The sequence below is a fragment of the Tachysurus fulvidraco genome, chromosome 10 (assembly GCF_022655615.1).
Source record: "Tachysurus fulvidraco isolate hzauxx_2018 chromosome 10, HZAU_PFXX_2.0, whole genome shotgun sequence".
Taxonomy (NCBI): Eukaryota; Metazoa; Chordata; class Actinopteri; order Siluriformes; family Bagridae; genus Tachysurus; species Tachysurus fulvidraco.
In genome coordinates this window covers 5,649,311-5,662,458 of record NC_062527.1, presented here as the reverse complement: position 1 = coordinate 5,662,458, position 13,148 = coordinate 5,649,311, and positions in this window count along the sequence as shown.

The window sequence follows — 13,148 nt, the reverse complement described above, 5'->3', positions numbered from 1 at the left end:
ACACACACACACACACACACACACACACACACACACACACACACACACATACACAGACGCACTCACGCACACACACGCACGCACGCACGCGCGCACACTCACACACACACACACACACACACACACACACACACACACACACACACACACACACACACACACACACACACAGACGCACTCACGCACACACACGCACGCGCGCGCGCACACACACACACACACACACACACACACACACACACACACACACACACACACACACACACACACACACACACACACACACCAATAGCAACTGAAAGTACCCAAGGATATACTTTGTATTCAAAGACATACAAAGATAAATCAACAGCTTCATCTTGTATATTTTGATGATGTATATTTATTATCCAATCCCCAGCTCAATTTGGCACAAGGAAACATTTTGAGGACCCTTAATTCAGAAATAGTCTCTTGGCAGGTGGTGAATAAATGAATATTACGAAACGAAGCGATGGTACAAACACATGAATATAATTGGCCTTCAGTGCCAAGCACTTCAGACTCGCCTTCAGTCGGAAAGAAGCATTCAGCCTCTTTCATTTCAAGCGCTAATATTGTGTTGTTGGTGCTCAGTCAGAACAGATGTTTGCAAAAAAAAATAAAAAATGCACTCCAGAAAGCCATATGGGCTACAAATGGCACTGGCCTTTTACTTTAAACACAACATTTCTGAGAAAAAGCATGCTTTTTTGTCCAGTTTTCTGTTCTTTATAGTTCTGACATTTATCCAGAGGAGCCTGACCATGTTACTGATCTACATTACTTGCTCTTTGGGAGATTTCTAGCACATAGTCTCAAAAGTTCTGGGATTTAGTAGGTTAAACGGTCTTGGAACAGACCATCAACCAGTGAATATTATTCTTCCAGGTTCTACTGACCTCATAAAACATGATGAACTTTATATTTATATTTCTCTATAATTAAAGGCTACAATTAAACAATCTGATCTTGTTAAGTAGCCACATAAAGCATCTCTATTCATTCACAGAGCAGACACTGCATTTTTCTGCACTTTTCTATAGCACACTGATTCTACAAAATCCTGAAGGAGTGTCTGTTCTCTTAGATCACAATTAGACCTCAAACTTGATCCATTCCACAAATCACACCAGATTATGAAGCACTTTACAACCTGCCACGAGCGTGTTGCTTAGTGTATGCTGACGCTAAAACATAAAACACCAGCAAAACGGTGCTGGTGTTTGGGAAAATCATTGGTGGGATTGCTGTTTTGTGGCTTTCAACTTTTACCACCTGACAATATCTGCTTCTGTCCATTTGTGCCAGCAGGTGGCACTGGTAGACCACATTTCTGTCTTCCTGGCACCTTGCCACCCCAGCTCTGTTTGCATTGGGTCCAGTTTCTAGCTCTGCAACAATTATAGAATGAAAAAAAAAAATCTAATGAAACTATGCAAAGCACTTTCCATGTTGTGTGAATTTAAATGCAGGTGGGTCCCCTTGTAAAGCCCCTCCATGTAATTGCCTGGGTAAACCTCAGATATGTAAATGGTCTTAGATTGCTGGCTTTGTATGTTTGAATAGCCCTAATTGCTGCATCGTGAGGCTGCATATCAAAGCAATGCTTTATCTGCTTTTAAAAGGAATGAAAGACAGAAACACGGTAAACAGTGTCTGGCCTTCTAACTCTACCTGCAAAAGGGCTTTTAGTCTGTGACCCCAAAGTCATAAGTAGTCCACAGCTCTCTCATTCTATAGTTCACACCAAAAGCTATGATTTCTTTACCCAGCATGGCATAAAGTAAAAAGTCTCTTTTTTGCACAGTCAGTCTCAGCTGGGAATTACTAACTGCTTCTAGCTTTGATTTATTTTACCCTGTGAAAAAATATGGGGTAAATTCTCACCGCACTATTTTCCCAAACCTGTTTCTCACCACACTCCTGCCCCTTCCTTTTGTAAAATGAAACACAAACTTCCATCACTTGATTTTTCCATTAAAAAAATAATTATTTAATATATTCAAAAGTATTAACACATCAGGAAACTTGAACATCCTCTATGCTAAACTTGACATACAGAGAAAAGAAACAATAAATAAATAAATAAATAAATAAATATATTCAGATACTTGCGTTTTTGTTATATAATATATTTTTAGTGCAGTTTAAAATGGACTCGCATGGGAAACATGAATGTTGCACTGAACTAATAAATATTAACAAAAAAAATTTGTATGCTTGAGCATAAACCAAGATGTTAAATAATTTACAAAAGTAAAAACAAGTAGAAACACTTGAATCTGTAAACTTTGTTGCAAAGCTGTTTTGTATGCTTTCAGAAATCCATGATAAGAAATAATAAGCTGTTTGCAGAACTGTGGTTCAATTTCTGCCCCATTCACCTCAGGTTGCCTCACACCTTTAGTTCCTCATGGTTTCCCTCTGATGTTCTTTCTGATGGACTTACCTTTATGAATTTTCAATGGGAATCATGTTTAAGCGTAACAGCATAGATGCTGCAGAGTTGAGAACTTGCCATATAACTTTAATAAACCCAGAAACTCAAAAGTGTGAAATGTTGAAACTTTATCAACTGTATTTCAGAGCAGGATGATGAGCTTGTTCGAGGTTTGAACATGCTACAGGCACTCATACTGTAGACCGTTGCCCTAACCGGAGAATGAGGCCATCAGCAATGCACAGTGTGTGCCTCTTAGTCTATAAAAATACTGCTGGCTATTCAGCTTCTTCCTCTGGCACTGCGCTGCCACGGTGACGAGAGAAGTGAGTGGTGGTGTTACAAAAGGAAAAAGATAAGTTGGTTGGATGAGCGAGTGCATTTACTGTATTTGAGTTTGAATACAGAGTACACAAACTGGCAGAAGACATGGTCCAAATGCAAAAACTGTAAGCAACAGTGCAATGAAGAGCAGAACCTCTCAGAGCTACATAGCCTATTCCCACCTCACATACACAGACAGACCCTCATGCATTTTCAGTGGCCGTGTCTCATTCTATAAGCACAGTAGCAGACAGTTCTTATAGCCTGCAAATAGAGTGGTTACAGATCTGAGGGTAATGCAGGAGTGTGACTCAACATCACTTGCAAATTCACATAACACAGCGTATTAAATGGTTAAACCAACTAATGGTATAGATTTAATGGTGTAGATAAGGTATAAACTGTGTTAAAGAGGCACACGCAATAGCACATCAAAGCTGTGACCTCTGAAAAGGATAAGGATGTTGGCTGGAATGTCCAATACCAAAGCACTAAAGATTAAGATTAATACCTCTGTTAGAGGCTGATTCCTACAGATAATGCATATAACTGCCAATAGCCACAGGGGCAAAGGGAGACAGAGCAGTGAAGTGCAGTAGATCACGTAGATCAAAAGTTAAGATGGGTAGCTCAAAGGCTAAGATCAGTTTGGCTCAAATGTGCAGACTGATCATTAAACCCAACATCGCTGTTGCACATACTGAAGCAACAATTTCAGCAGGACACCATGTATGAGCTGTTATTTATTGATGCTGGACAGTAACAGGAGGAATGACAGTAGCTACAAGATTACACTAAGAGTCGCAGTGAAGTAGCAGTGTGGTGAGACACAATGCTTTCCACATACAGTATAATCACTTGCACATTAATCAATTTATTGTACCCATTATGAATCAGGTTCTATAGTCCATTGCAGTCTATACCAAAATACTGAAGAACATCCACTGTGTCAGCAAAAGACCCTTAGACGCCCCAAATGGCCACCTCCATTGTCCCAGTTCCGAAAAACTCCAACACGATGTGCCTAAATGACTACCGCCCAAGTAGCACACACACCCATTATCATGAAGTGCTTTGAGCGACTTTGAGTGAACTAAAGAACTGCCTTGGACTCACATCAGTTTGCCTACTGGAGCAATAGGAGCACAGAGCATGCAATCTCCTTAGTGCTGCACTCTGTGCTCACACATTTGGATAATAATAACACATGCATGAATGCTGTTTGTGGACTTTAGCTCAGCATTTAATACCATCATCCCTTCCAAGCTAATGACCAAACATGGGGATCTAAGCATCCCCACCTCCCTCTGTCACTGGATTATGGACTTTCTGACCAGCAGACCTCAGCATGTCCGGTCAGGCCACATCCGCTCTGCTACTATCACCTTTTAAGAAAATTGCCCAGATCATCACAGTAACTTTACTTCCAGCCAGCGAGGACGACGAAAGGAAATGCTGTGTGTCAAGCTCGCAGCATTCTTAAAGAAAATTCTCTCACCCTCTCCATAAACCCTAGACACCCTGTTTGTCCAACTACCCTCCAGTAGGCACTTCAGGAGCCTCCAGTAGACTGACTTTTCCCTAGGGCTGTCTCCTTACTGAACTCTGCCTCTAATCTAATGAGAGATCTACCCTGACTTTTCATCAACTTTGCATAAATTCAGAATTCAGAGTTGTAAATTCAGGCTATAAATGAAAAGTCTTTGCACCCTCAGATCTACCAGCACTGCTCTACTGGTCCCACCATTTCTTAGAGTAAGAGGTGGGTATACAGTACATCAAGACTATTTTCTGTTCTGACACTGACGTGGTGGAATCAACTCGATGTCTGAACGGCTGAGTCACTGTCCATCTTCAAAAGACGAGTGAAGACCTGCCTCTTCCTCTACACTTTCCCCTGTTTGTGTTCTATTTGCATGTTTTTAAAAAAAAAAACAGTTTTAGGTTGGGAATAAGAGAATGAGAAATATGAGTTGGGAGATAAATACTCAAAAAACTCCAATCCTACTTTTTTCCTATCCCCATTAGAGACCATCTCAAATAGATGCAGAGAGCAGATGTTGAAATATTACACAATATTACACATGCCTATTGTGATGGTTCACTGAAACTAAAAGAAAACTACACAAATACTGCATCAGGATAATTATGAACAACAAGCCATATTTTACACAAAAAGTTCAAGACAAATTGGGGTAAATGCTAAAGTTGGGACTAATAGAGGTGTCTCTCAGTGACAAACAGCCCCACTGTTCTTGTATCCAGGACAAATGGGGTAGTATTATTCTGTGTGGAGCTTTGCAAGGTGAATGCTAGATGAGGTTCATTTTTATTTAAACCTGGATATTTTCCCTTATCACCAAACTCCAAGGCTTTCTTCACCGTATTCCGCGTATACCTTTTTGTCTTTCTTCCTTGTGTTTTTTTTTTAGCACTGACTAAATTTCAGTAGCTAACTACAGTGTATATACGACATTGCTAGATTTGATGACATAATAATCTATAGCAACATGTAAGAAAAAACTTAATCCTCAAGCGACCTGTGGTCAGAGATATACCAGCAGCCTTTAGTAATAAGGACAGTGATGGCTCAACCAGATAAGGCTCTGGGTTGTTGATTGAATGAAGAGTGTTCAGGCCCCAGCACTACCAAGCCGACATTGCTGGGCCCTTAAGCAAGGCCCTTATCTGCTCTAAGGTTGCTGAATCATGACGCCTCTAACACCAACCTCCAAAGTTGGGATATGAAGAAGATAAGAAATAATTTCACTGTGTTGTAATATACAGTATATGTGACAAAATAATTGAAGGGTATTTTGAAGGTGCCCACCTTCTACCCTTTCCTGACTTTTCTCTGCACTTTAGACAGAGGACTGGGGCCATTCTGTCCCAAGTGGTGGAATGTCAAGCTCTCTTTGCTACAGTTACAATACCGAACCATCAAATTAGTGTCTGGTGGGCAAGTCACTATATTTTACTATTATTGGAGCAATTCTTTGTACCCATTCTCCCCTGCAGTGGGTCCACACCAGGAAAGTCTGATAACTCATCTGTTTCAGGATTTTCACTCCCACAGGGAGGTCGAGTTGGTTGTGTTGTTTGTGTTGAGTAGTGGAGATCTGTAGCAGAAGGGGGAATGATTTAGCGTGGGTCTTCAATAGTTGGGAAGTGTTTGGGAATGATCTACAGGGCTAATGACTAATTTATGTGCGTTCCTAAGCCCTGGATCTTCTGAGATTAATACAGAACAACTGCTTTATTAAATGTTATCAGCAATTAGGACTTTAGTTCCTCAGTGGATTTCTAAGAACAACTGTAGTAAACTTAAAAAAACAAACAAACAAAAACAAAAACCTTACCAGGGTTAAGCAGACCAATGACTTTTCCTCTCCTTATTAAGAATAACATCAAGCAAGTTTTTGTGGATTTGTAAACACGGAATCCGAACCAGATCCAATAGCATCTGAGATATAAATAAACTGATGAGGGATTAAACAAACATTTGCTCCCCTATGACACTTAGTTGCTAGAATTCCACATTCAACTGAATATGACCTTCACTTAATTAAGCCCTTTTCCAGTAATTCTGACATTTGCTAGTTCTTTATATCTATTTGTAAGCAAAGTAATGTGTGTTTGTCTCTGTCAATGTCTTAGAGACTTGTTTACCATAGATGTGCTGGCTCCTAATGCCACATGCTGTTTGCATTCATTAGCTCCATTAGGGATTTCATTACCGGGGCAATTGAAAAGTGCCTCACACTCTAGCAATCACACCAACTCATATAGACGTAAACAAACAGAGCTCTGACTGCAAGCATGGATACTCTCAGTCAGAAAGAAATTGTTCAAGGCAGAACCATGATTCCCAATAGTTTAGGCATTTCTGACCTCTTTGTCCATATTCTGGACAACAACTCATCCGATAGTATAAACTCTGATCTGTTTAAAAACTTCTGTACTGTATCATATCCTGACTTAGCAGTTTTTAATTACTTCTGATCCTGTAACTTTAAATTTGTATCTCCGGTGAAGCTTATGCATATTTTACTTAGATCTTTGGGGACAACCTAAATAAGAAATTAAGTAGGGCATGTAATTAGGCATGTAATCAACACTGATGAGTACAGGAGTGTATAGTGTAAGTGGCACAGGCAGGAGAGAGTCGTACATTCAGCATTCATGCTTCTATACCTAACATGGCACTTGCTCATACCGCAAACTGCTGAGCTATTTGCTGTGTAATCAGTACATTTTACTAGAGGCATGACCATTATCTGATGGTTGATAAATCTCTCCTCCTGTGATGTGAAGTACATGCTTCGGCCTCTCTGAAAGTACAAGAAGAATTGGTGGTGGCTGAATTATCTGTAGATTTCAGCCACTGTGTTATCACCAGAAAAAGAGAGAGAGAGAGAGAGAGAGAGAGAGAGAGAGAGAGAGACAGAGAGACAGAGAGAGAGAGAGACCAGTGGGTAAGAACAAACCTGTCCGTAGGCACTATTAAAGAAAGAATTACTGAAAGACAGATAAGTAAAGGAGACCTTTAGTGTCTCTCTTTCCCTCTGTTACCATAGTTTTATGTCTCCCTACTGCCACCACGCACATTTTTATTGCTGGATGGTGTAAATGCAAAGAGAACATGAATAGAAAAATGTGCGACGAATAAAAAAAGAAAAAGTAATCTAGTTCGGTGCTGATTAGACTTTTGGAAGCAAAAACATGTATGATTTTATAGTTTATAAGTCGGAACACACTCACTCACTCACTCACTCACTCACTCACTCGCACACACACACACACGCACGCACGCACACACACACACACACACACACACACACACACACACACACACACACACACACACACACACACACACACACACACACACACACACACACACACAAACACACACATTTCTCTCAACATTATTAATACAATGTTGATTTAATATGCCTGCCACCTAACCTCTAACCCTAGAAATCTTTTGAATCGTTTATTTTCTCAAATTGAAACTACATTTAATGACTTTCTTTTGAAGACCATGAACGATGTACCGGTACAGTACGTTATTCAGTGCTGTGATGCATTTCATGTTTGAAAAAGCATGGGCCTTGCAGTGCTTTTGTCTGTGTGCACCTTTACATAGAGTACTCATGCACTGTAAGAAACTGTGTTCATTCTAATGTTACTGCACAAAATATAGTCTGAACATTCAGTATTCACACACAGTATTTACACTGGTCGGTCGGCACTGTTTCGGTTACTGTTTATTGTCTTTTGTGTATTGCATTTTTGTACTTTTTGTATTGTCTTGTAACTTTGTGTCTACACTGTCTTTTGTCCCACACTGTCTTGCTTGTCTTGTCCTGCACTGTTTGCACCAGGTTGCACTTTATGTGACTAAGACTACTTACATGTCCTTAGCCCTGTCTTTTTGTTTTATGTAGCACCATAATCCCGGAGAAACGTTGTCTCATTTCGCTATGTACTGCAATAGCTATATATGGTTGAAATGACAATAAAAGCTTCTTCTTCTTCTTTTATATAAATATTTCTTCTCCTAATGGCTTACTTGTGTAGGCTTGCAGAAGAATTCAGTTTGAAACCCTTCTTACTTGAGACCTGTTTGGGAATCAATTCACTGAACCGTTGCACAAACACATATACACACAATAATTCTACTATTAAAGGGATTACCTTCTACTGACTTCTGTATTACACATTCTTTAATTTGGCCCTCACAAAGAGTTAAAGATGTCCTAGTGATAAGATGTCCTATTAGACCAATAGCGGGTTTTGAAAGCTCTAAAAGCTCAGTCACAGCCAAATCAGTCTAGCAATGCAAAAGTTACACAGCTCAGCCACACATGGCTACACGGGAGGATCTGATGAAAGAGTTGCACAGGCAGTGCAACATCAGCGCACCTCCAGGGTTAGCGGATCTTTCATCTTTTCTGAAAAACAGATTACAGCACAATGTTTAATTCAACATGAACATTTCATTGCTGTTTTCCGGTTTCACTTTTTAGTCAGAATAAAGAGCCGTAATTTTATATAGCATTTGTGGTGCAGTGGGTAGCATCGCCACCTCCAGTGTTTGATCCTGAAGTTTCTATATGGAGTTTCTTCCCACTGTCTTAAAAAATTCAGGAAAGTATATAAAGTATGTTAAATGGCTCTCAGTGCCCTGTAATGGGATAGAATCCTATCCAGGGTGAATTCTCCCACTGTGCATCCAGTGTTTCTGGGATTAACTCCAGATCTGCCTTGACCCAGATCACAATAGAACCGTCACTAAAGATGAATGTATGAATATAAAAGAGCAGCCGATTCGCATGTGCGTGACTTCGGCGTGTTTCAGTACAGGGATATACTTTCACGATAAAGATCCAACACGCTTCATCAGACCCTGGGAGAAGTTTTGTAGCAAGGTGTCAGGATTCCCACTGCTTGTGTTTAATAAACCACAAGTTCCTGTCTATACAGTAGATGCAGAGGTCTAATTGCTCCTGATTTTCTTATTGGTCAACAGCCTTACAAACATACACCCCTTTCACCACCTACAGTATATGTTAATATGCTTTTTAGTCCATAATATTTGCTGTAATCTTTAACAGATTTAGCATGATGTCCACAATACATTTTGTTTCTGCAAAAACCACCCAACCAATTTTGTGTGTTTTTATTCTTGTGCATTAACAGATTTAAAGCTCCCCAGTACGCCAAACTTTTCCATCCATTATATTACAGTGAACCTTCTGTGTTTTTGGTCGAAGCAGGATCTGGTTAACTCAGGGATTTGTTAGTTCTGTGTATTTAAGGTGTCCTGTGTATCCAGGTAATTAAACCCTAATTAAGTCAAAGCAACAATATTTTCACAATCAAAACCCAGGACATTGACTCTAAAAACGACTGGGGTTAATGTATTTTAAAAGGTTTATTTCTACCACATGAACACGTTCACATGCAATAAATTGTCCTGCTACGCACAATACTGTAGATTTGGGCAAATTTACATTTCAAACACTTTAAATAATTTGTCTTCTTTAGTCCACACTCTTGAAGTCGGCCGGTGACTCACTCATAGATGATGCATCCCGGTCTGTGCCATTGATTTGATGAATAATACCAACCACTGCACCAATGTACAACAGTTCTTTCACTGACTTGCTCCAGTTTTTCCTGTTCTGCTTCTCAGGCTTTTGGCTTTTTCTTCTGTTATCTTTTTCGCAGTGCTGCCCTCAATATCACATGGGCTCTCCTGATAATTTTCTATTATCTATTAATCGCTTGATTGCTGTGTCTTTTTTTTCTTGCATTAAACTTTCTTACATTCACACTTAAACCCGTCTCCGTGTAAAGTACTACAGGATTAGGAATTACTGCCTAATAAAACTGTAACAAATTCGATCTTACTGTAGAGGCATACTCCGACACTTTTTTAACCAAAGTTAGTCTGCTATTAATTCCACAGAAGGCAAAGCAGCTATCTGGCTTTTTACACTTTCATAAATATTTCAAGTCATTGCAGGAGGTTGGAAGATGAGCGCAATTTGCAGAAATATGTGATGCCAATTTGCAACATAGGCTGGTTTGAGGGATGTCAGAACTAGAGCCCTTGGGAAAAATATATTTAGCTGAGGCTTCTTTAAAATAACCAGAGGGTGGTTTTAATATTAATGGTGAATGTCAAGAGCTACTGGGACAGTTCCCTGCCATACCACTAGAGGGGGCTGGCAGACATTTCATCATAGTCAGCTTTTCTATTAGACGGCTTTGCTACATAGTCAGTTTGTTGTTCCCTGCGTGAGGTGTGCCATGCCTTGCCTATGGTTCCGCTTTCCCGCCATGTTACCCGTTTACTATTTACCCAAATGTTTTGTTTTTTACATCTATAACACCCGCCTTACCAAGAATCAGACCGACACGCTGGATAAAACTGAAGCACTGCTTAATTAACTTAAAACTAACGCTACAATAAGACCTGAACAATATACAAAACAAATAAAGTGGGAGTAATTAAAAAAAGCGGGGGCACGGTGGCTTAGTGGTTAGCACGTTTGCCTCACACCCCCAGGGTCGTGTGTGTGCGGAGTTTTCCCCATGCCTCGGGGGTTTCCTCCGGGTCCTCCGGTTTCCTCCCCTGGTCCAAAGACATGCATGGTAGGTTGATTGGCATCTCTGGAAAATTGTCCATAGTGTGTGAGTGTGTGAGTGAGTGAGTGAGTGAGAGTGTGTGTGTGCGGTAGGAAATGAATGAATGAATGAATGAAAGAATAATAATTATAATAAGTTTCAGTTGATCCTGATATAGTTCTTTGTCCTTTAGTTGCTATCGTGTGTCTTGTATCTTGGGGCTCCCCGTGACCCAAGGTAGTTCGGATAAGGGGTAGAAAATGAGTGAGTGAGAGTGAGTAATTAAAAAAGCCACCACACGCATACACAACGCCACGTCACATACTGCACAAACACAAAACAATGATAGATACAACACGGCAGGTATATATAGGGCAGAACGTCAGGGTAAATAGGAAACAGGTGACAAGGCAGAAATCCAGAACAATATGGAGGGAGTGGCACAACACATGACAAAAAAAAAAAAAAAACACCTGCCAGAGCCCCCTCTAGTGGTATGGCAGGGAACTGTCCCAGTAGCACCTTACTCGATTTCCATTGCACTAGACTTAAATGCCGATCCTGAACTGGATTTGAAGTCAAACAATAAAACATTCTGAATGACTTTAATAGAAAATCTGTCCACAAATCATTAACTGCTTACATTCTTCCTCGGTGTTGCTTTTGTTATTATTACATTAGCACAAAGTATTTCTAAACCTGATATAACAGAAGTCCTATATACAAAGACAGCCTCAGCTCAGGATTAATGGTGATGTCGATTTCCAACACTTATTTCCGAGCACAACCAAAAAGCAATCTAAAGTGGGTAATGCATCAGCGAGCGCACGGAGCATTTGTTCATTTAGCTGTGACCCAGAGAAGCTGCTTATTTGATTTTGTGCATGGCATCTCTGTAAACAGAAAAACAAATAAAAACTCAATCAGGCAGTAAAGAAGTCCACTTTCTTTAATCATGATGAACACTAAAACCACACTAGCATGAACTAAAGCTCTATATCTGAGGCTCTGTTTTTTCTTTTCTCTTGTCTGCCATTAATTTAACTCACAAGCTGCCCAGTGGATAGTTAGTGTGTCTGATTTGTGCCGAAGCACACCTCAGAGGATCGGGCTAATAAAGCTTCGATACAGATTGCGAAGTAAACACAATTCCTCCTTCCGGACTGTAGGACAGCGTTAGAGCCTGATAGGAAAAAAAAAAAAAGAAATGCTCATAGAAGAACACAACCTGCACAAATCGAACAATTTCTTTTACAGAATAATAAAATTAATATAAATATATTGATATTTAGACACTTTTGTGTGCCTGAAAATAAATTGGACATGGTTGCAGGAGCACTAGACTGCTTATATAGACAGTGGAGTCAATGCATGAAGTCCACCTTGTTAGATTAAGGTTAAAAATGATTCATAAATTATAGCTGTGATATAAACAGTGACCAAGAATGACTGACTGAAACATAAGGGAATAAAGTCTGTGTTTGTTCACAAAGGGCAAACTCACCTCATTCAAAATGAATATGTCCCTGTGAGTCCCTGTGAGTGAGACGTCCCAGGTGATGCTAGATTCCACAATGTGTAGGACTAACCTTGCTGCTCTTTTCTTTTCTTACTCACACACACGCACACACACACACACACACACACACACACACACACACACACACACACACACACACACACACACACACACACACACACACACACACACACGACTCTTTAAATTCTGATTAAGATTCTGAATCCACTTGGACCCCGGATACATTAATTCATTGGCCTTTCCTTTAATAAGAGATGATTAGCTTCACAATGACTTTATAATCTCTAGGCTGGTTCTGTCAGGAGCCATTAATACAGCCACTGCAAATCTACAGTTAACGCATCGTGCCATCAAAAGTCTCGGAAAGCCAATCCACCCCTGTGTGTCTCTCTGTACCTACTTGTATGGTATCGTCAGCCCTCGATGTACAGCAATGATTGGCTTTAAGCCATAGGGATAACATGGACACAGTGAAAGTCATAATGAGAAGGCTGTCATCATTTCAGATTACAGCACAGGATAGACTCCTAAAGGAAAAAAAAACAGTGATAGAGCTCTATTTATATTCTGCTATGTTTCAGAGCTGAAATTAATACTTAAGTGTTTGCCAACATGCTGCAATAAAATGACTTCTTAGCAAGCTAAAGTTAATACATATCGAATATATTCCAAATGATCTTATAT